The 25,353-nt window shown below is 40.4% G+C and overlaps 1 protein-coding gene across 5 annotated transcripts in view; it reads right to left on the bottom strand.

Moving 5' to 3' along the window:
* The window catches only part of Zfx (zinc finger protein X-linked), a 45,590-nt gene extending 25,689 nt beyond the window's left edge, over positions 1-19,901 (bottom strand). The window contains exon 1 of one of the 5 annotated variants that reach the window (XM_027431920.2): positions 19,567-19,901. The gene's annotated coding sequence lies outside the window, so the exon portion shown is untranslated. Of the gene's footprint in view, positions 1-18,418; positions 18,612-18,647; positions 18,782-19,566 lie in introns of those variants that run through there. The other 4 variants (XM_027431919.2, XM_027431915.2, XM_027431917.2 and 1 more) reach the window with 4 other exon arrangements.
* Positions 19,902-25,353: the final 5,452 nt, after the last annotated feature.

The following is a 25,353-nucleotide window of genomic DNA, read 5'->3' as shown; positions in this document are numbered from 1 at the left end:
ATAGATACACACACACACACACACACCAAAATACACTCTGAAATTCGGTTAACCGTAAGTGAGTGGCCTTTCTTTCTTTTTGTTTTTTTTCTTTTTTTAGATTTTGGTGACAGGGTTTCTCTGTGTAACAGCTCTGGCTATCCTGGAACTAGTTCTGTAAACCAGGCTAGCCCTAAAGGCATGCACCACTACCTTTCTTGATCACGACTTATAGAGAAGTTAAATTTTCACAATGTATTTGACTCTTTTGGACATAGGTGATTATCACTAGCTATGAAATGTTTTTTTAAAGGTCATTTTTAGCACAATAAAATCAAATTCCTACTAAATAGAACGATTAGATGCATGTTTTTCTGGCCTCCCAGCACCACATATACACACACACTTCAATAAACAAAAATGGCAGAACATCTCAATCCTGGCCTGGTATGCTAGGGCCCATCAGTAATTCTAGTATTCAAAGACAGAGGAGACAGGAGGACTGCCAAAATCTAAACCAATCTGGTTTCCTGGCAAGATTGTTAGAAATATAAATAAAAAGATGTCATCTCTGCTGTGTTCTTTCCTGGCAAATGTCCTCCCCTATAACCCCAACATAAACACAAAACCCTAAAAATGTATTCCCCCAGGCCTGATGGTGGTGGCACACACCTTTAATCCCAGCACTCAGGAGGCAAAGGCAGGTGGATCTCTGTGAGTTCAAGCCCAGCCTGATCTACAGATCGAGTTCTAGGACAGCCTCCAAAGCTACAGAGAAACTCTGTCTTGAAAAACAAATGCACAAAAAAATGTCTTCTCCCTACTCGGAAATCTCCAGAGCATGTTATCTTAGTGTACTTATTAACCACAGCTATTTTTTTTAAATTTTATTTATTTATTATGTATACAACATTCTGCTTCCATGTATATCTGCACATCAGAAGAGGGCACCAGATCTCATAATGGATGGTTGTGAGCCACCATGTGGTTGCTGGAAATTGAACTCAGGACCTCTGGAAGAGCAGTCAGTGCTCTTTACCTCTGAGCCATCTCTCCAGCCCATCCACGGCTATTTTTATGTCTTATTTTTTGTGCATGTTCATATATTCTGGTGGGCCTGTATGTGTGTGCATACAGGTCAGAGGTTAACCCTGGGTGTCTTGATTGCTCTCCATCTTGTTTTGTTTTAAGTCACTTTTGTGGGTTTCCCTATGGCTTTTTTCCAAACATCCTTCAGGTATTTAGCCCCATCCCCCTCATCCCCCATCTCCAGTTCAGGCTCCCATTTTCACCCTCTCTGCTGTCTATTCTCCCAACATCTATGGTTACTTTAGGTTATACACAGAAACCTAAAGATACAATTCTAGGATCCACAAATAGCTTCTTTTTTAAGACAGGGTTTCTTACTGAACCTTTACTGATTTGGCTAGGCTGACTGGCTAATGAGCTCCAGTGGTCTGGCTGTCTCTATCTCCCCCCAGATTTTAGGTAGGTCTGAGGATCCAAACTTGACTGTCACGCTTGTGCAAGTGTCACGTTACCAAGAGAGCAAAGCCCTATATGTCTTATTTTTATAAAAGCTAAATTCCATATACTTCTTAAAGAAATAACACGAGAAACCCAAAACTTATATAATGAATGTTTTTCAGTGTGCCAGCAATGATTCTACTCATTTCCAAGAAATAGCTATGTTTTATGTTGAAAACTATTTGAAATTAAAACAAAGGATGGCTAGATTAATAAACAAAAGATTGTTCAACCATGAAATACAAAGTGTACATGCTCTGAGCTGTCACCACCCACTCCCTATCAGAATCACCTCTGGCTAGAATTCTTTTCCCTTTTAAAATGCAATTATGAAATGATAAATGTAAGTTAACCTTCTAAGCATAGTGAAATTAAGCCAACTAAGGCAACAAAAGGGATACATTAAGGTTCTTAAGGCTTACACATCCCTCAAAACTCCCTACACAAGACTAATTCCTACTAACTCTTAAAAATTCTCAACTCATAAAACAACTACTCAGCTTTTATCGTTCTCAGATTTTCTACTAGACTCTGACAGATAATCAATTCCACCGATTCTGAAGTTCATTCCTTCCCGTTTTTTCAAAGTGCCATCCCAACTCCCTTCCCCTTGTTTATACAGCTAGCTGGCCTAACTCCGATCACCAAATCACAACTGGACCTCAGTTTGGTTAACTTCACTGTTTTCTCTTTACTTCCCTGGTCTCGAGTACACACAGCATCAAAATCTATATACTCAAAAGTAGATCTTTATGCTTCCATCAGACTGACAACTCTTTTGGCCACTATTACTTTTTCCTTCTTCCCCACTCACAGTCAGTCCAGGGTGCCAGATCTTGTCAACTACTTCTTCACAAGACTTCTCAGCAATCCATCCCAGTTCTTATTATCTCCAGGCCTATTATCGTCTCTCAGCTTCATACTTCCTGATCCCCGGGGCATGAAAATAGCCTTTCAAGTGGCCTTGCTCTTTTCTGCCACTCCCATAACAAATGACTAGGAACCCAACACAAGTAGGAGCTGGTGCCAAGTTGAGACATTCCTGCTATCTGTGGAAGACTAATCCTCCTACCATTGCTTTGATCACAGCACTCCCTTGGGCTCAGAATACTTCAGCAGCCCCTCAACATTCAGAAACTCTATGATATGAAGCCAACATGCCAGGAGAGAATTATTTGCTGTTATTTTCATCTTTTTATCATATACATATTCTAGCAAACACGGAAGAGGGCCATTACAAAACTCAGGGTTTGGAGAAAACACATTTTGTATTTACAGACAGAAATGACTATACCTAGGGCTTTGTAACTCCTCTGGGGTTGCTTATTTCCTCTGATAATCAAAATGAAACTGTGTTGTTAGAATGGAAATGACTTAGAAAAAGTAGACTCACGTAAGGGTGATTGAAAAGGGTGGGCCAATAATGACACAGATTCATTTGTCTGTGGAAGTCTTGTGGGCTGGGGAGCAGGAACCAACCCCTCAAAGTAGCCAAATAAACAGAATGGTTCAGAGCACCAAGATGAAACACAAATGAAAAAAGAACAAAGAACCAAATTATTACTACTTTTCTCAAACATCCAAGACTCTTTCACCCCAATTTGGAAAAAGATCCCCTCCTGGTACAAAAGTCATGATTCTGAAAGTGTTAACAATGGAAAAATAAGGGAAATAGTGAACTGGGTGAAACCCACAAAATTCCTCCAAGCTTCTCCCCTCCCAATCTTTAAAATAGAACAATAAATACCCCACTAAGTCAATAGGAAGAGCAATGGCATTTTCTCTCTTAAATTAGGATCTGGGGTGATTTACTTGTTTTATATTTCTTTAATCCTTTTAGGGAAGTAGAAAGCAAGGTGCAGTCTTACAATGCAGTCCATGCTGGCCTCAAACACATGGCAATCCAGCTGTGTTCTATTTCTGCATACCTTCACTCTTCTTTGATGAGTCTCTTAGGCAAAACAGGGCTCTTAGTTATGTATATTGCTAACATACATATACAAAAATCACTTTTTGCTTGTGGTCCCCCAGAACTTTGATTTAATAAGACATTATGGCTGACTACAATCTTTTCTGTCACACTCAGGAACTAATTTGTATTATATATGATAGGTTAAATGGTTCAAACTTCACAAACAATAACAAAAGTAAACCTGTCCAGAATTTTTCTCAGAAACTGAAAATTTACAGCTATTAAACCTAATATCTCCCCTCCAAAGTTAGATTTCTTTCCCAATTTCTTGCCACATGCTTCAATATTAACCATTTCTCCAAATAGTCTCAAATCCAGAATTTTATTTCATTTCTCTTAGGTTAACCCTCAAAGTCAGTTATTCTTTTTTATTTTTACTTTTTCAGACAGGGTCTTACTATGTATCTCTGGCTGTTCTGATCATACTATTAGACCAGGCTGTCCTCAAACCCAGAGATCTTCCTGCCTCTGCTTCCGAAGTGCAAAGACTAAATTAGCCACTCTATGCCCTGGTAAAATCAGATATCCTTAAATCTCAGTTTTTATTTATTTTCACTGCTATCACTCTAAAAAGCTCTTTTCAACTCACACATACACTCAGTGGGCTCTTCAATCAAGATTTGACTCCTTCTTAAACAAAGGACATTTTCTTGGTTTTTGGTACTAGAAATTTCAAGGGCCTTGAACAAAGAGCAGGTGCTCTACCACTGTGTCGAATCTCAGCCATCTTTTTCACTTTTTGAAGCAATTTCACTAAGTTGCATAAGTCAGTCTTTAACTTACTCTATATGTCAGGCAGACCTTTAACTTTCTATTATCCTGCCACAGTCTTCCTACTAGCTGGGATTACATGTCTATGCCATAAGGCCCAGCTAAATTCTTGTATATAAGATATTTTTCTTATTTTTTCTCAGATATTGCTAATGTATTTTTTTCAGCAGTAAAGATTGATTTTAGATCTAGTACATGCTAGGTTAAGTGCTCTACCACTGAGCTAGGAGGACCCCAGCCAGCTCCTCCCGTTTCCTCTATTTAGTCTTTTTTGTTTGTTTGTTTTTGTTTTTGTTTTTGGTACAGGATCTCAGCAAAGGCTGGCTTGTACTCATGCAGATCCAGGCTGGCCTCAAACTGGTGACAATTCTCCTGCCTCAAACTTCTGAGTGCCACTCTACTGGCGTCTCTAGTCACTCCTATTAGAATTTCTATTACAGGGTAAGTAGCCCTAAATCTGTCCACTATTATCACTTTAACTTTCCTCTTATTTGCTTTTGAATTCTGTATTACGTGTGGGTATGTGCATGTGAGTGCAGGTACCCAGAGGCCAGAAAATGGGATCTTCTGGTGCTCAAATTAGAGGTGGTAGTGATCTGCCCAACATGGACACTGGTCTTCTATAAGTAATATGTGCTCCTAATGACTGATCTGTCTCTGCAACCCCCAGCTTTCCTCTTATTTTATTTACTTTTCCACAACTTTTCTATACTAGCTAGCTTGATAGTCACACAAATAAGATGCTTTATTTAGTCCTGACAAGCCTTGGATCTAGAGATACACCTGCCTCAGCTGGGATTAAAGGAGCATAACACCACACCCAGCAAGAGATCCTGTTTTAGTTCCCAAATAAACTGAGGTGGCTGTTGTTGTTTTTTTTTTCCTATAGCAATCTTCTAAATTTTTTGGTAGACAAAATGCTTTTCCCAGATATTTCTGAGATCCTAATGCTTACTCTATACCCGACATTACACTTTCTTCTCTGCTATTTCATTTTTCAGTTGGTTGTTCCAAACTGCTGGTTTTCCTCAAAAGCATTGTTCCTTTTTTTTTTTTTTTTTTTTTTTTTTTTTTTGGTTTTTCGAGACAGGGTTTCCTCTGTGGCTTTGGAGGCTGTCCTGGAACTAGCTCTTGTAGATCAGGCTGGTCTCAAACTCACAGAGATCCTCCTGCCTCTGCCTCCCGAGTGCTGGGATTAAAGGTGTGTGCCACCAACGCGCAGCTAGCATTGTTCCTTTTGATTGCCCACATTTATAGACAAGTTGCTAAATTAGTTACACTGACAGCTGGGAGACCTTCCTCAGCCCCAATGAAAAGTTCTGCTTTGACAAGTAATGAATTTGTGTTCTAACAGTGTCTAAGTCACGAGCATCCTTTCTAGTATGAGTACACAAGAAAAAAAGCCCATGTAATCAGCCAGGCTTTCCTGCAATGGTGGAAAAGTACTATATTTCCCATGTCCAGTATCATATTCTGCAGAATAACTACAAGCCACCTAAAACACTGCCCCTTAGCTGGGCCTGGTGGCACAGGCCTATAATCCTACCTACTTGGGAGACTGAGGCCTGACTGCTACAAACTCAGTCTCAAAAACTAAAAAGGAGGGCTTGGAAAATAGCTCAGAAGTAAAGCACCTTGCCTATCATGCGCAAGGCCCTATAATCAATCTCTAGTATCACAAAATTAAACCAACACTACTCCAACCTTTCTTGTCACAGCACCCATTTTGTAAATTCATTCATACAAACAAATGTGCAACTCAGGTAATGTAATGCAGTTCCTGCTGCAAACCCACCAGAGATAGACCTACCTATGCCACAGGGAAATGGCTCAGCTTTAATCACCTGCCTACCTCCATGACTTGCTCTTACAGGATGCCAATTTTTTGCATAGGGCCACAGATTCACTAAAACTCTCTTGGTTTTTGCCACTGACAGATTCTAAATTGCTTTATTCATGGAGAAAGTCACCATATTCAGATGAAAAGTACATTTCAGGGTTTCCACCACCTCCCAGTTTTTATTTTTTTTCCTCAAAGTGATTTTGGCAGAAAGGAAAAGCAAAGGTATCTGATATGTTAAATTCAAAGCCATGATTTTTTTAATGTACAAAAAAAAATTAGCATGGAAGTGTGTTTTAAAAAAAATCCATGAGATGGACATTTTTAAAAATTGATTCTGGAGCTGGAGAGATGGCTCAGCAGTTAAGAACACTGCCTGCTCTTTCTAGAGGGCTCGGATTAAATTCCCAGCACCCACATGGCAGCTGGCAACTGTCTGTAATTCCAGGATCCAACACCCTCACACAGACATGCATAAGAGAAAAGCCCGCTGTTGTGAATGGAAGAACCCTGTCCTCCTTTGTCCTGTCCCACTTGGATCTTTTTGTATGCTTCACTCACGAATTCAACGCCAAGTTTTTGTTAGACTAGTTTTTCCATAAAACCATTCTGTGCCAATTGGTAATTTCAAGGTTTTTGTTTGTTTAAAGTTTGAGGCTGAAATTTCACAATCTATTAAAAAATGGCCCTAAAATGACAAACTTTAAACTTTATTTTTCCAAAGCCCCTATTCCTGCTCAGATTAAGAAGTGCCAAAAATCCTCTAAATTTAGCTGTATTTGTAAACTAACAATAGCACGCTGTGTTAAATGCTTTTTAAGACTAGCTCGATGGTAGGACTAGTACAAGCTTTGCACTTGTTTTCAGATATAGAAAGCAATAACTCTTATAAAAACATTGCCCTTTAAATGCATGCAGTAATTTACCTATTCACTATTATCACATAACATTCTACTGTTTATCAGAATGGAACAAATATAACGACTCTTTGGTTAACCCTTCCTGACTTCATAGTGACTAATTTTTAAGTTGCTTTGTTTTGTGTTGTTGGATGGGTTTTTAAATTTCTCATTACACGTACTTATTTAGTGTTTATAAGCGCATGCATGTGAATATGCGAATTCTCAAGATACACATTCTGAAGGTCAGAGGACAGCCTGAGTGGGCCCTCTCTTTCTACCATGTGCTTTCCAAGAACTGAATCCAGGTAGTCAGGCTTAGCAGCAGAGATCATCACCTGGTGAGTCATTTGCTATTGCTGAGTTTTGAATTTTTTAAAAGTCTCACATTTCAATAGCCCAGGCTGCCCTTGAACATCTAACAATCTTCCTGTCTCAGCCTCCTGAGTGCTGGAATGGCAGGTGCTAGCCTTACATTTTTAGTTTAATGTAGTCGAACATTCAACTACTTTATTCAAACTAAATCTTTTCTTAATTGTTTGGCAACTAATTTTTTTTTAAAAAGCAAAGCCAGGTGGTGGTGGTGCACACCTTTAATTCCAGCACTTGGGAAGCAGCCTGGTCTACAAAGTGAGTTCCAGAACAGCCAGGACAAGACTGTCTCAAAAAAACAAAACAAAACAAAAATCGTATATTGCCACTCTGTGCTTTTTAAAACATTTAAAATACTTACAAACAATAAAAGGTTGGGGGTATGCTTCAGTGGTAGAATGCTTACCTGGCATGTATAAAACTGAATTCTACACTCAACAACACAAAAATAAACTATGAAAATTTATTTGTTTTTATATATTATTTTTTGCTTGTTTTTTTTTTTTTTGAGAAATAGTATCTCTATATAGTCTTGACTGTCGTGGAACTCCTATGTAGACCAGACTGGTCTTGACCTAGAGATCTACCTGCCTCTGCCTCGAAAATGCTGGGGTTAAAGGCGTGCGCCACCATGTTAAACTAACTCTGAACACTATTAACATCACTGTCCTACCATACCACTAACACTAAAAGTAACTAATAGTGACCCTATGCTATACCTTACCAAGGTGAACACATGATTTCTTTTTTTTTTGGGGGGGGGGGTTTCCTCTGTGTAACAGTCCAGGCTGTCCTGGAACTCACTTTGTAGGCCAGGCTGGCCTCTAACTCACTAAGATCTGCCTGCCTCTACCTCCCAAGTACTGAAATGAAAGGCATGCACCACCACTGCCCAGCTGAACACATGATTTCCATTACTGTTTTTCCTAAATGTTATATTAGGTCTCTGAGATTCTGTAATTGTAGCACTAGCACCAGTAATGGTCTCCACATGTCTTCAACACTGGCAAGAATATAATATTGGGCCTTTCCATAACTAAAGCAATGTTTTTAAATTGGCAGATGCAGAACTGTGATGTTTCTATACTGATCTTCTGTTAATGCAATTAGCAATTAGGCTTTGCACAGATAACTTAATAAATCCTTGAGTATCAAACAAAAGAACAGGCTGGGTTTGCCATACAAGACCAGCAGTAAATATGCTCCAAGCTGACTATCAACAAGCGCTTTTTAAACTTCACAATCTTTCCCTGGAACTAAGGAACCAGCTAATTTAAGAAAGGAATAACCTAAGGTTGTCTTGTTTTTCCAAAAAAGTACAAAGACAATAAAATAATGAAAACATGATAATTAAAGTGGGGGGAGCTAAGCCGGGCGTTGGTGGCGCACGCTTTTAATCCCAGCACTCCAGAGGCAGAGGCAGGTGGATCATTGAGTTTGAGGCCAGCCTGGTCTCCAGAGGGAGTGCCAGGATAGGCGCCAAAGCTACACAGAGAAACCCTGTCTCAAACCCCCCCCCCAAAAAAAGTGGGGGGAGCTGATACAGAAAAAAAAAGGAAAACATCTAAGAAAACTAAGTCAATGCTAGCTATAGCTAGCACATTGAGAGGACATGTAAATTACCAGCATTAATTCTGTTAGACACAGTGAACCTAGGCTAGAGAGGCAGCTCTGTGGTAATGTGCTTGCCTGTCATGTGTAAGACCCTGGGCTCAATCCCTAGGTGCCACAAAAAAGAAAAGGGGAAAAGGAGGAAAAACTACACTTATCATTATAAAGATTTTTTAAATAAATAAAGCTGTTACATATAACTTTTTCAAAAATCAGGTTTTTCCCAAACTGTATAAGCACAAAGAAGCCTTTCTCAATTATTTTTACAAAATTTGGCACTTAAAAACACAAAACAATTTAACCAAACTAGAAACTTCGCTATTATGAATTCCAAGTCAAATATTTCTTAAATAAGATCTAGCATATAAAAAATAGTAATAGAGGGCCGAGTTGGGTGGCACGTGCCTTTAATCCCAGCACTCAGGTGGATATCTGAGTTCCCGGACACACAGGACTACACAGAGAAACCCTGTTTCAAAAAAAAAAAAAAAAAACAATAGTACATACCCACTCCACAAGCAGAGAGAAATTAACACAACACAATCACTGCAGTGTTAAAGGAAGGAGCCAAATAATGATCAAAATCAATCATTCAAAAAGGGACTCAGATCAGGCATGGTGGCGCATGCCTTTACTCTCAGCACTCAGGAGGCAGAGGCTGGCAGATCTCTGTAAGTTCAAAAATGGTGGTCTACAGAAACCCTGTCTCAAAAAAAAGTTACAGTATGCTTTGTTGGATTTACTATAAGATATTATATGCTATTTGATCTTATTATAAATTATCTGTGTCTCTAGATTTGATTTTCAAGTTGCCTGTAGTGGGTATAAATACAATTGAGTTTTATATCAATGTTCCCCAACTATGATGCAATACAATCAGAAAAGTCAGAAAATATGTACAGTAATACATGTCTGTAAACCCAGCACTTTGAGACAGAGGCAAAAGGATCAAGAGTTATGGCTAATAGCAAGTTTGAGCAGCAAGTTTCAGGCCAGCTAGGGCTACTTGAGACTTTTACCAGAAAAAAATAGGAAAGGACAATGTATTTAGAGCCACTTAATAACAAAAATATAGCATCAAAATCGCAAGATCTAGTTACCAGAGAAAAGTTTACAAATTTCAACACATGTACCTCAAAAATATAGGTAAAATACTAATGAGCAAGCCTCCAACTTATTTTTTTAAATGCCAGAACATACAGAAACAAAGCAGAAGGAAAGGCAATAATAGCTTCCAGAGTACAGCACAAAGCACCCAGAAAACAAACAGTTTGAGAAATATGGTAAGTACAGGTTAGTTACTAACTTACTAATAACACATGAAAAGAATGGAAATTAAAGTTAATTTTCTAAACATCATCAAGGAAACCTGTATTATATATCAAAATGAGAATTTATACTTTTCTAGAAAACGAAGTTTTTATTTTTTATAAATTACCAAAAAAAAAAAAAATCTCAAGAAAAGCCAAAAGGATATACCATGGGAGAGAAGGGGATATTCATAAATCAAATCCAGCCAGGCAGTAGAGGCACACACCTTTAATCCCAGCACTCTAGAGGCAGAGGCAGGTGGATCTCTGTGAGTTCAAGGCCACCCTGGGCTACAGAGCAAGGACAGCCAGTACTACACAGAGAAACCCTGTCTCAAAAAAACCAAATCGATTAATCCAAAAGAGGAAGAAAAAGAAGAAAATAAGTACAGTTTTACAGAGTTCTGTCTAACTTTCAATAATCAGATCACTTCTATTAAACAGACTGTTTCAAAAAAGAGGGAATGCTCCCCAATTCACCTTACAAGTTTACCTTGGCAAAGTGATACACACCTATAGAGGGAAAAAAGAATCAATTAATAGAATATTATATTTCCTTATTATCTAGGACTTTCATTTAGACTTACCAAAATAACTTTGAAATTACTTACATAGGACTTTTACACTATGTTGCACGTGTATGAATGCACATATGCATGCTTATGCAGTTACGCTTTCATACACATGCAAACACACACGCACACGCACACGCACCCAGGCACGCAGGCACGCAGGCACGCATGCACCACTGCACAAAAGAAATTAGTAGTGTATTCCCAATTTACATTCAGGGCTCTACTGTGAGTTGCTCTTCTAACTCTTCAAACCTGTTCAATTGTTCCTAACAAAACTATTCTGTAAGCAAGTGTTACTGACACAGCATTTGCTAAAATACTTTACTATTATCTGTGGGATTTTCTTTTAAGGCAGACAATCATTTAGCAATTTCTTCTGTGTTCTGTTGCACTGTTGGACATGAAATAATATGAAACAATGCACATATTCTTTAAAGTGATGACAAAATTAAGAGTCCTGACCAAGTCTGTGCTTGTGCAAGCAATTTTAACTATATGGTGACACCTGCCTGGACAAAAATAATTATACAATACTATCAACTGGGGCTCTATTTTTACTTTAAGATGTTAAAATGTAGAAAGGAAAAGTATATCTCAGAATCCATGACATCCATGGCAAGAGTTCAGCAATGTAAGATCAATTCACCACGCTGCTTAGGAAAAAGAAATAGAATATAAAAGACTGGTATAGCTAGCTCAGTTGCAGAGTAATTTGTCTAGCTGTCATGCACAAGGTTCTGAATTCAATCCTCAGCACCACTGAGGGAAGCTAGGAGCAGAGTCCCTAATTCCAGAAGCTGTGGTAGAAAATCTCAAGTTCTAGCCCAGCCTGGGCTAAAAAATAAGTGAAAAAATGAGGATGTAGTCAGTTTGCTTGCCTAACATGCATGGATGTCCTAGGTTCAATCCCCAGCATCCCATACACTGTGCTATCTAAAAGGCTACCAAGGAACTGAGCATAATGGTACATGTCTATTAATTCTAGCAGTTTAGAGGAGGCTGGAAGACAGAAGTTCAAGGTTATCACTGGTTACAAACAGTTAATTTGGGAACAGCTTGAGATACATGAGGGAAGAAAAGAGAAGAGACACAGTTTGGCAGAAGAGCACTGGTCTAACATGTATGAATCACTGAGTTTAACCTCTGGTGCCAAAAAAAGAGGAAGAGAAAAGGGAAGGAGTGAGAATGGCAGAGAACAAACTAAAAGACCTGACTTAAAATGACAACCAAGATTATACTTTTCATTAGAGGTAGATGCAAATCCAATAAAAATCCAATCATTATTCTCAGAAATTGAAAAACAAACCCTAAAGTAAGTAGCTAAAACAATCCTTAAGAAAGAAGGACCATACTAAGACTTAATTATAAAGCTGTCATCATTAAATCGATGTGGCAATGATAGACTAGCCAAACAGGCCAACAAACAGAAAGAGAAACTAAAAACAGATGTGGAGCCAATGAGGTGGCTCTGAGGATAAAGGAACTTGCCATCAAATCTGACAACCTAAATTCAATCCCCAGGACCCACATAATAGAGAACCGACTCTTGGAGGTTGTCATCTGATCTCCAGATGTACCCCCCCCACACACACACACATAAATAATGTAATTAAAATTTAAACAAATAAAAACAGCTGTGTGGAATATGGTATACCTCCGGAGTTGGGGAAACAGACTGAACTATCTGATAAATTCAAATGCAAACATAAATAAGATCCCTGTATCACAAACTAGAGAAAAATTTTCCAAATGAATTGTATGTAAGAAAAAGCAAGGCTGGAGAGATGGCTCAGAGCACTGGCTGCTCTTCCAGAGGACCTGAGTTCAATTCTCAGCAACCACATTAGGACCTACAATAAAAGTAAACAAAACTACAAGAAAAGTCAGAGTAGGAAAATATTTTCATCGTATATAATCACAAATCTTTAAGATCCAGAATACAAAAATTCCCATAAACTATAAGAAAAAGGCAACAACAACAACAAAATCTTCATGCAGGGCAGTGGTGGTGCACTCCACTCCTTTAATCCCCGAAGTTAGGATGCACTGGCAGGTGGATCTCTGTGAGTTCACAGCCAGCCTGTTCTTTGGAGTGAGTTGCAGGACAACCAGGACTGTTATACAGAGAAATCTTATCTCAGAAAAGAGAGGGGGGCAACAGTCCAACATAAAAGTTGATAAAAGGATGTATGTATATACAAATGACTCCCAGAAAACTCAAATGGCCACTAAATTTGGAGAGGGCAGTCCAGCCAACCCCAATAATAACCAAAGAAATGCAAAATAAACACAGCAAGGAGATTGCATTTATACCCAACAGATTCAGGAAAATAGCAAAATCTAAACTTTTAGCAATGATCTGCAGAAACATGCTCAGAAACACAGGTAAAGCTGTCAAATGCAATCTGTCATTTTGGCAATTCCCAGAAAAACTGACAATGCACAGACTTCTTCAATACAGCACTGTACTTATAATACAATCTCAAGAGATATTTGAGGATGGTCACAATAGCACTGTTAGAAATTGCTGGAAACTACAAACAGCCTACTGAGCCCCCACTATATTAAACAGATCACAGTGTTTTCATAAATTGACATACAGTATGATGGAGGGCTTGCCTAGCATCCAAAAAGACCTGGCTCTGATACCCAGAATGCCTTACTCCCCAAATAGTAAGAATGAACTATAACAGTACTTTTCAAAATTTTTGGTTTCAGGACTCTTTTAAGTTTTCAAAAATATAGGACCACAAGAAATTTATTATGTCATTCATACTAAAAAAAATTAAATTAAGAGCCCATCTAGCATGGTGGCACCTAAGCACTTGAAAGGTTAAAAAGCAGGACTGCTACGTTTCAGGCACCTCTGAAATGGAAGTGAGATTTTCTTTTCTTTTTTCTTTCTTTCTTTTTTTGGGGGGAGACTGGGTTTCTCTGTGTAGCCCAGGCTGTCCTGGAACTCGATCCGTAGACCAGGCTGGCCTTGATTCTGATCCAACTGTCTCTGTCTCTTGAGTGCTGGGATTAGGTGTGCAGCACCACCTAGGAGATCGAGATTTAAAAAGTAATTCATAAAAATAATCTTATTATATATAAGTATGAATAATATTTTAGAATGTTAAGTTTTTAAGTAAAAATGAAACTGCTTTTACAATTCTGCAAATCTCTTTAATGACTCACTTCACAGAGGAAAGATGAATCCCAACTGTACTTATTCCATTATGAAATTGTGAATCATATATTCTGATACTTACATAATGTACAGGTGAATGTGGATGAAAAGAGCAAATAATGGTATTATGAAAATAATTCTGACTTCATGGACCTCCTATAAGACCACTGGGAATCGATGGGAATCCCTGCAGCATACTGAAAAAGCAATAAATTGAACCTGAAAAATTATGTTCAATATGTAGGTGTAGTGGGTAATACCTTTAATCCCAGTACTCAGGAGGCAGAGTCAGGTGGATCTCTCTGAGTTTGAGGCCAGCCTGGTCTAGAGTTCCAGGACAGACAAGGCTACAGAGAAACCTGGTCTCGAAAAAACAAAAAACAGTAATAATATATAGAACAATGCATAATAGATAGTTAAAACACATAGTATTTGACATTGTTTTCATTACAAAAATATTAGACCAATGATTACGAGTAGAAAAGAGGAATGGGGATAAAGGGAGGCACACCCTTGAATCAGTTAAATAATTTCACTAACCAAAAAATGTATGTGTGTGCATATATCACACATCACAATACACTAAAATGTGTTAACTCTCATTAATATTTACTTTTAGTAATTTTGAAATATTTCATAATTTAAAACTTCATGCATCCAGACCATATAGTTTCATTAAAGTGTACTTCCAGCTGAGCAAAAAAAAGTTTTAAGATTACATGGATTTTAAAAATGCTGTCTGGAAAAACAATTTGGAAGGAGTAAGAGCAGGCTGGCCATACTCCAATCAGATATGGGATAGGGATAGAGGTTACTCAGCACCTGGGTTTGACCTGCTGTCCTAACAAGATAGGTGTGCCTTAAAATGAATATCCCTTGGTCAAAGAAAATAGTAGACAGATAATTGAATTTGAATAGCTGGGAACTATTCAACTTAAACCAAATTTCCTGCACCCAATAATTCAGATAATTATTTGGGGAGATAATGATCATATGCCAGGTACTGCTTGGGGACAAAGACAAATAAAAACTGTCTCTACATTCTATTTAGAAGACAATTTAGAAGACATACATACATACAAACACACTGTTAAAACATGAAAGACTAACTGCTAAATTAAAGATGTCCACATTGTTCTATGGAACAAAGCAACAACTCAGGAAAACTGGTGGTGTTAACAGAAAGAGTAAGAAGGGCAGGAGGTAGTGGTACATGCCTTTAATCCAGAATGCAGAAGCAAGCAGATCTTTGAGGCCAGCTTGGTCTACAGAGTTCCAGGACTACACAGAGAAACCCTGTCTTGAGGGGGAAAAAAGTAAGAAATAGTTGTTTGGAGGCCCTGAGCTTTAAAAAAAATCCTATAAATAGTATTGATTATCTATGTGCTAGATAAGTTTGGTCTCAGCTATGTTAAGACACATTAGATACTTCAAATGCTGGATGAGAAACTAGATATGTGGGCATAGTAAGAGACACTGAAGTAGCAGAGAAGATTCCAAAGAGAAGCTAGCAGATAAACCTTGAGGAAAATCCCACCATGGGTGAGAGACAAAGAAAACAAAGGAGTATGTGAAACAGAAGACTTTTATCTGACAGCCCATTAGCATATGGTAGAAACTTTCTGACTTGGGAATTACTGGATTTAGGAAAAGGTGAAGTGAAAAGTACTCGTTAAAGCAAAGAAAGAGAAGACATGAGGTTTCTGTACAGTTAGCAAAAACAAGAGTACTTGTAAGGACAGGGAAAGGCACCAGCTAAGTTGAAGGAGACTGAATCAGGCAAGGCTAATTCCTGAACTGGGAGGGAGAGGCAGGTGGGTCTCTGTGATTGAGGCCACCCTGGTCTATCATACTAAGTTCCAGGACAGCCAGGGCTACATAGAGAGACTCTGTCTCAAACAAACAAACAAACAAACAAACAGGATAAAATAAACCAAAAAGACACTGAATCAAGAGAGCTCCATCCCAAGAAGGCAGGCCAAGGTGCATGCAGGCAGCAAGGCTGGACAGAGGTGGGGCAATCCTTATAGAGACAAAAGGCAAAGAGAAAAGCCTACAACAGAGAAAAAAAATCACAAACAGAGCTACTGTCAACCAGATAACTGGGTTAGGCTTTTCAGTTAGGTTTAAAAAAAAAAAAAGAAATAATCTAAGCCACTTATGGCAATACACATGTCTGAATCCCAGCTCTCGGGAGGCTGAGGCAGGAGATTTAAGAGATTGAGGATAGCCAGGCTACTTAATGACACTGGGTTTCAAAACAAACAAAAATTAGATCTTTCATGAGGATGAAGGATTTCAGGAGCCTGTTAAAGGCTTTTTAAGTTTTAAAAAATGAATTGTCCCTGTGCACAAGCATAAACAATACATTATCAGTGACAGTGTAAGTCTAAATGATGGAGACTAAACATTTACAGCAAGCAATAGAGGGGAAAATGTCTTTGAAAGCACACACGAGCACATTTTTTAAAAAAGGAAATCAAAAAAAAGAAGGAAAGAAAAAAGAAAGGAAATAGGCATCTATCTGCGAAGTACATATAAATTAAAAAAAAAAAAAAAAACTAGCAATCGTGTTCCACCAGTCAGTTCTCCAGACTAGCAGGGTCTGCCCTTTAAGGTAAAAAGAATTTTGTATGTAACCATTCCTGATAGAAACTATATACCGACCAATCTTCCTACTTTTACAATTTAAATCTAATTTCATCTCAATCTTGAACACACACTATCTAGATTTTTATAAAGAACTGCTTAACTGTACTAATTAAACTTAGTAATTTCACACTATATATTATGCATTGTGACTGTTCTTACCCCCCCCCCCCACACACACACCCAAGAACTGCATCTTAAAAGCATTTTTTAGGAAAAATTTTTTCAAAAAAATTTTTGAGACAGGGTCTCACTATGTATCTCGGGCTGTCCTGGAGCTCACTATGTAGACCAGGCTGGCCTCTAGCTCACAAATCTCCACCTGCCTCTGCCTCCCAGTGCTGGGGCAAATGGCATGCCAGGCTTAAGAGAACGTCTTAAAGTTTGGTATGGCCTCTATGAAAAACTCTCCCAGTCCCTCCATGCTCTCTGGGAGCACTATTTCCAACCTGTTGCTGCCTACAAAAGTATAAACATTAACAATGAATAACTACATAACTCACAGGTTTGTATTATAAAATTCTAAAACACATTTCCCACATGTGCATCTAGATAAGTCAAATATTAATCAAAGAGAAAAATAAAATGAAGGAAGGCTTGGATTAGCAAATAACCTTAGTTAGCCTCTCAAACAAAACGGTGGTTATTCTCACCAAGGAGAAAAACAAATTGCAAAGGGCATCAGAAGGCCACTGCTTTGTTGTTTTTTTTTTAATAATCATCCTTCCAAACTACTTTCCAAAACTGACTTCCTAAAAAATTACCATGGAAACACTTGTAGGTTCATTTCTCATCTTCAAGTTTCACCAGTCTTAATTTTCAACGATGGTGAATTAAATTATAGCAAACCCTTCTCTATTTACCACAGAAATATTAACCCTGAGCAAAACGTTATTTACAGCGAGTACAGAAAAAGGGAGCAGCTGTCTAATGAAAACAGATCATTCAAAATGTAATGAAATTCTTTTTAAAAAGGTAATAAAATCTGGCTCTGACCACTCTTTGTAATCGTCATCTCGATGAAAACACTGGCCAACCTACAACCTACTTCTCTCAAACTTATCCTAGCCGATGTGATAGCTATCGAGCAGAGATCCGGGTGTGTTCAGCTTGCCAGTCTGAAGGCTCCCCTGCTGCGTCCCCCACAAACAGAAAACCCTTTCGCCTGTCACAAAGCAAACCACCTTTCCAAGCCTTGATTCCTCACTTCCTACCTATGCTGTCCACATCTCAGCCAAACAGTAAATACTTGCAGTTCTCTGAACAAACTTCACCCTTGAAATGCCCTTTGCCTGTCCCGGCCACCACCTAAAAACGCCCCGGTCTGTAACCTCAAAATACCAACTATTTCAGGAACCCTTTCCTGATGCTTCAAATGGAAACCATGCCTTCTCTGAAACCCACAGCGCTCGGACGGAGCCTTCGCAGCACTTGGTGCATTTCAGCCTTCGCTCATCTGCCTCGGAACAAACCTGCAGCCAGCACGTACAAGAACCTCCTTCATCTTTCTTAGCACCTAGTACCAAGCACCGCTAACACGGGACTCCGAGTTCACCAGTGAAGTTGTGCGCGGTGCAATCAAGACAACTTTCACGGGGTAGAATTCCACTTTCAAACTTCAGAAATAATCTACCACAGCAGACCAATGTACGCTAGGTAATAATACATCACATTTCGTTGTTCGTTACGAAAATAACTTCCCTTCCCTTTTGTTTTCCTCAATTTAAAAAAAAGTATATACCAAAATTTAAATGCAGCCTCCCAAGAAACTGGTTTCGACAGAAAGAAATACAAAAAAAACTTCCCTCCGATAGTTAGTCTTCCGCTTTCGTAGGATGCCTTTTTCCCCTATTGGTCAAAAGAGTGGTGAGAACTTTCCCATCATTTTTCTGTCTTTATTCACAGACTCGTGAAAGCAACGATTGGCGGAAAACAACCGCATCAGGGTCACCCTAACGGCCATGTCTTACTTTCTCTGAGGAAAAAAGATAATAAAATGTCTCCGGTTCTACCACTGCCACCGGTGCGGATCACCCTGAAGAGGCAGCAAGCGCCTGGGAAAGGCTCGAAGCCCCGGGGCAATACAGATGAGGTGGCTCTGGCGCCAGGACGGCCGCGATGGCCGCCTGCGGCTGCTAGGCTGAAATGCAGCGGAAACAGCAGCGAGTCACGGGGCTGTGGGAGGCTGGGCAGGAAGGTGGCGCTGCCGCCAAGCGCCTGGAATCCAAGTGCTCATCATGGCGGCGAGGGCAATGGCCGCCATGGGGAGCGAACACGCCCCTCCGCGCACACTCGACGCCGCGCCCGGGCTCCGGTGCCTGTCGCCAGCGCCGCCGCGGCCGCTGCCCGCTCTCACACCCCCCCTCACGGGCTGTAGCGGAATTTTCTCCTCAGACGCCGCCTTCAAGATGGCGGCTCCCCCTCCCGGCAACCCCCTCAGTCGTCCCCTGCAGCAGGCGCCGATCGGCCGCCATCTTGTCCCCCGTCCCTCTTTCCCCCCCCTCGCCCATATTTACATAGCGAAAATCGGCCGGGCCGGCCTGCGGCCTTCACCTCATGCCTGCAGCCTTAGCCTCCTCGCCAGGCCTCGCCCCCTCACGGTGCCCCGGGTCGGCTGCGTCGTCCACCCAAGACCCCTCAACCGCCTCCCCAACCTCCGGGCAACACTGCCCCGGCCCCCGCCCGTTTACAGAGAGCGCCTTAACCGTCGTTCTGAACGCCCGGGCGCCACCCCAGGCCTAACTGCGGCCTCCTCGGGGCCTGCACGGCGTCGCGCGCCACGCCGCCCGGCCTAGCGCGGGAGGGCGCCTTACGGGCCGCCGACCAGGCCGGGACCAGGCCGCCGCGCGCGCACCAGGCCCCACGGCCGCAGCGGCACCCCAGACTTACCGGACGGGCGTGCGGCGGTCGGCGACGGTGGCGGGTGCTGCAGGCCGGCCTTTCTCTGGAGCACTGGGCCGGGCTCCGGCTGGTGGGGCGGGCGGAGGGAGGGAGGAGGGGCCGAGCTCGGAGCTGACAAAAAGCGGCCCAGCTCCCCGGCACGGGCCCGCCGTCAGCACGTCACGTCACCGCCGGGGAGAGAGACCCAGGAAAATGCGGAAGGATAGATGGGCCCCCTCCTCCGCCCGGTGGGTCCTCCTGACGCCCCGGGTTGGCGCCGTTCACGCCCCGCAACCGGGGAGCCCAGTGGCCTCGCTGCGGCGGGGTCTCCGGCGGCCCGAGTTTCCGTGACAGCGCCCCCCTTCTTTCCACCTCCGCGCTCCCGCCCGCCACCGCCGCCACACACACACCGCTGCCACCGCCGCCTCGGCTGTAAAGTCCGCACGAGGCCGTGGTCCGCCGACCCCGTCGAGAGGCGGGAGGCCCGGGCCGCCCCCCACCATGTTTGTGGGCCGCAACCACCCCCTGGGGGCCTCCAGGGAGACCTACCGCCTCTCTGCGAGGGTCCTGGCCTGAGGCGGTGGCTCCAGTGGTTTGCAGGCCCTCAGACCCCCTCCCGCCGTAAATGTGTGTGTTTTTTTTTCATCCCCGGTGCCTGGGGAAGAAGATAAATTTAGCAACCCCCGCCGTCTCCTGTCTTCCTTTTAAAAAAACAACTTTCAAACAAAATGAAAATGGGCTTGCCAATTTGAATGGTGTGTGTGTGGGGGGGGGTCTCTAGAACAACTACCGAACCCTTTAAAAATTTTTACATAAATAAGCTGTCAGGTCAAATAGGTCTGGTAGGGGTACATTTTAAAGACTATCACACTGCAGTGAACAGGAATTTTTTTAGTGGTATACTTTCTAGACACGTGTATTAACATTGTTTGGCGTGTGTAAATTTTAACTTTTATGTATGTATCAGTAATCATGTTATACATTCTTCCATAAATATCTAGAAAACAAGATTTTTTAAAATAAAATTCTTAAACAAGTCTCTTAAAGTTTAAGAAGATAGAGAAGGGAAAATGTGAGTCAACAAAATATGAACTTAAAAAAATCAGAATTTTGTCTTTTCCTCAGTCCAGCTTACTACGTTACCTTTCTTTCTTTTTCTTTTTTCCCCTTCAAGACAGGCTTTCTCTGTGTAGCCCTGACTGTCCTGGAACTCACTCTATAGACGAAGCTGGCCTCGAACTCAGCTTCGCCAGCCTCTGCCTCCTGAGCACTAGGATTAAAGGCATGTCCCACCACACCAGTCTATGTTACAGTCCTATACTGAATAAGAGACCAAAACGATACTTTAACATTACCAGGAACACATTAAATGGTGTATTTTATACATAATGTACATTAATGTAGAATCTAACATGCTATAACTTTTTTATGGAGTACTGGGAGAGGTAAGAATGGGTATATAGTCCAGGCTGACAGTGAATTTGCCTCAGCTTCCCCAGTGCCCCCACTACACCCAGTTTGACATACTGGCAATGACATTGTTGATAGCTTTTACCCTAGTTAAGACATTTTCATATAAGCACACAAAAATGATAAAGCAAATAGCATACTGGTGTGAAATGCAAGACAATTTTGGCCAGACAAGGCTATTGGTGGGGGACTCTCTTAGGTAGAATCTACACTAAGATTGGAACAAATTAGCATGGACCCTGGGCAAGAATGGCATACATTATGAACTCTTTTATCATTTTCCCCCTAAGGATCTACTGGAATCTAGTAAGTCTATCTAATAACCAGATAGTAACTTTCTTCTGGGGGGGTTAGCTTCCTGCCACCAAACAAATTTTCTTTCAAATATAAATTACACTATCTTCATCATTTGTAGATAGATAGTTCCTTCAGGCAATGATACAAGCTGTATCCGCATAAAATAAAACTAAGCAAGATTACTTCAAGTAAAGAAATGAGAAAGGTTCAGGTGTGGCACACACCTTTAACCTCAGCACTCAGGAGTTTGAAGCAGGAAAAGCAAAAGTTCAGGCCATCCTGGACTACACAGGAAAACAATCTGAAAAGGTTTGGGGAAAAAAAGTTGGCAGGCAGGCACTGCATTTCCAGATGTTCCGGAAACTGAGAAGGAAGGATTCTTTCAGTATAAGTCTTGGAGGCTAGCCTCATCAATATAGTGAGACTTCATCTCAGGGTGTGTGTGTGGGGGGGGATAAGGTAGCTTATGTAGTCACATTAATACAGTTATTTAAATGGTAACCAGTGTTTAAAGTACTTTATATGGGCCTCCCTTTAATACTAGGTTTGCCCAGACGGGAATCTCTACATCAGCCACACAACCATAAACAGCACGTTCAGAACAGAAAGATGGAATGTCAGCATTCTTGTCAGTTTTTCCATTATTACCACCAACTACTCTATCAGTGGCTAAGCACTTAAGAAAAGAGCGTTCAAGGAGACTAAAGAAAAAAAAGATGCCACCTCAATTTATAAGATCAACAAATTATTGGGTATTGACAGTGTCAAAGCGCCCTTTGTGATTTCTTGGCATATATAAAGAAAATTAAATTTGATAGGAAAAGGGAAAGGATGGTCTAGTTCTATTGCTTAAATTAGATATACTTCTATTAAAGTGCAATGAAAATCCTATTAATGATTGTACAAATAAAGTCAACTATTTTTTTTTTTTAATTTTCAAAACAGGAAAAGTAGCAGGGGTATAACTCAATGGCAAAGTACTTACTTGCCTATTATGTGCAAGGTCCTGGATTTGGTAGCTAGAACTGCACCCAAAAAGGAGGAGGAGGTGAGATTTCATTAAAAATGACATCACTTATGAAACTACACTGGAACCTTGAATGTACCTAAGGTTACTGTGTCAATCAAGCCTCGGGTGATTAAGCACCAGACACCTTGTACTTAATTTCTAATAGTGTTATTGACTATAGAATCTTCTGCATCACTTCTCTGCCCTCTGGCTAAGATGAATGGGATCTTGGTGAAAGAGAACAACAAGGATGCAGTGGTTACCCTTGCAGAACTTTTCAAAAGAAGGCTCTGTGGAACGATAAAAACACTCCTGGAAAGCCCAGCTTGGTGGTAGAGGCTTGTAATCTCAAGAACTGCAGAGGCTGAGGCAGGAAGGTGGGGAATAAGATACATAGCTAGACAGACCCTGTCTCAAACAACTAACAAAAACACAGTCTTAAAGTGCTTTCATTTTTCTTAGCTAAGTAAACACAAAAGAAGAGGAAATTTTATCTGGAGAAACGGGAGAGCAGACTATTTCAAAACCTATACTACAAATACAAAAATGGCTGATTCCAAAGCAGTCAAAAGAATTTGGATGGTGTGCTACCTAACACCTATTTGTTCCTTCAGAGCTGTTCATGTATGTTAATCCAGTCAATGTTTTGCAGCTGTTTTAATCATACAAATTCTGGCCTTTTGAACATTTCTCCCACGAAAGATTAGAGCAAAAAGAAGTGGTTGATATTCACCTCATATCTGTCACTAATGGAAACCCAAACAGAAGATGATATATTACTGACTTATGAGCAAATATAGACTTGCTTGAATAAATTATGAGATACATTTATTTTGTATCCCAATGTTTAGGGTTTTTTGTTTGTTTGCTTGGCTAGTTGGTTTTTTTGAGACAGGGTTTCTCTGTGACTTTGGAGGCTGTCCTGGAACTAGATCTTGTAGACCAGGCTGGCCTTGAACTCACAGAGATCCACCTGCCTCTGCCTCCCAAGTGCTGGGATTAAAGTCAAGCACCACCACGGCTGGCTTCCAATGTTTAAGTTTTTAATTTCCTTGAGAAAAGCTATATTTTATCTGATTAGGCCCTATGAAAATTAACTGCTTGTCTGACACTAGATCCTTAAAACTACTTATACTATCCTTATACTTAACGAGCAAGTGACATCTTCTGTAGGAGTTCAATTGGCTATAATCAGTGCCAAGTAAGAATTTTTAAATCTCCAAACTTCGTGCCTACCCCAGGGAACAGAATTTTAAAATAATGATTGACAAGCAGGTAATGTTTCAAGCAATATTTTTCATAAGAATCATTAGTTAACTAAAACATTGTATAATTCTTGAAACTCACCAATTCTACCTCATGGATAATAAATTATAGGGCATGCCAAACCAACTAGCTCCACTGAAGATGGAAAAATCAATACAGTGGCCTAAAAACAAAAGGCAGTAATTGGCAGCAGCCCCGTGCCCAGATTTCAGCCGCTATTATTTTCCACTGGAGAAATCAGGGTTTCTCAGAGAAATGACTGAAGAATAGAAAAGCACAGGATGAGCCAGGAACATCTTCTACCGGAAAAACAAGAAAAGAAAGTGTCCAGGCTTTAAAAACGCTGTAGAGAAAAGTCTCAGGGGCCAGCTGGCTAAGGTTCAGAAAATTCAAACACCAAAAGAATAATAACTTCTATGGATTGAAATATACTGGATATGAAAGGTCGTGCCATGTGTTAAAACATAAATTAATAGAAATGCATTAAGTTATAAGAGCTAGTTAGGAACAAGCCTAAAATATAGGCCAATATTTATAATTAATAAGTCTCTGTGTCATTATTTGCAAGCTGGCTGGCGGGACAGGAAAAAAAACTTGTTACAGATATATTTATGAATTTATGAGGCCTTACAACTCAGCAAAAGTGTTAAGAACTAGTAAACTCTAGGTAAGGTTAGGGGGATTGTTTTCTTTTTCGGTGACAGGTCTCAAACCTAGATCCTCAGGCAAGCCCTCTACAATTGAGCTACTCCCCCAGCTCCTGGTTTTTTTGAAATAGGGTTCCATTATATAGCCTAGGCTAGCCTGGAACTCACGACCTGCCTGCTTTTACCTCCTGGATTATAGGCACTCTCTGTTGGGTTCACCACCTTAAAATGGTGATTTTGATGGTATGTAAATTATATCTTTTTTAAATGATAACCTTTAGAGAATGCTAAGGAACACCACTCATTATTTTGAAAGCTAGTGAAGGGCATTTGCCCCTTAAGAACTGCTCCTTGGATTAACCAAATGGTTCGCTAGGGAACTGTCTTTAAATAGAAATATTCCTGATAATACATGAAGAAGTCTTGATAAAATTAGACTATCACCATTTTGTAACCACCAGATTAACAATAGATCCTGGCAACAATAGTCAACGGCTGCTAAGCAAAAGAGTTTGCATATGTATACCTCACGATGGACATACACTGTGTCACTTGCTTTAACTACCAATTTACAGAAAACACAGGGGATAAAGAAATACATCAATGAAAAGCCAGCGATGTGACCAACAACATCTAATAATTGAGAAACTCTATACAAGAAGTGGTCTGCTTTCTTCTACAAATTATAAAGAAACAATTGATAGGGAAAACCAATAGAGTAACCACCACTGGGTAGAGGCAGGAAGATCAGAAGTTCGAGGTTATCTGGACTACTTAAATGTGTGTGTGTGTGTGTGTGTGTGTGTGTGTGTGTGTGTGTGTGTGTGTGTGTGTGTGTAGACCCTAAAAGATGTCAATTAATTACAATATATAAACTTCAGCCTTTTCTTGGTTTTGAGACAAGGTCTTGCTATGTAAAACCCAAGTTGGCCTAGAACTCCTAGCAATCCTTCTGCCTTGGCCTTCTAAGTGCTGAGATTACAGGCATGTGTCACCATACTCAGCCTTTTCATTTCAATGCTGATTCAAAGACACAAATTAAAAACTGATGAAAAATTGGAAAAAAGAATGTGATATATGGCTGACAGAAACAAATTTTGATTTCAT

The sequence above is a fragment of the Cricetulus griseus genome, chromosome X (genome assembly GCF_003668045.3).
Source record: "Cricetulus griseus strain 17A/GY chromosome X, alternate assembly CriGri-PICRH-1.0, whole genome shotgun sequence".
Lineage (NCBI taxonomy): Eukaryota > Metazoa > Chordata > Mammalia > Rodentia > Cricetidae > Cricetulus > Cricetulus griseus.
This window is presented reverse-complemented; position numbering and strand designations above follow the sequence as displayed.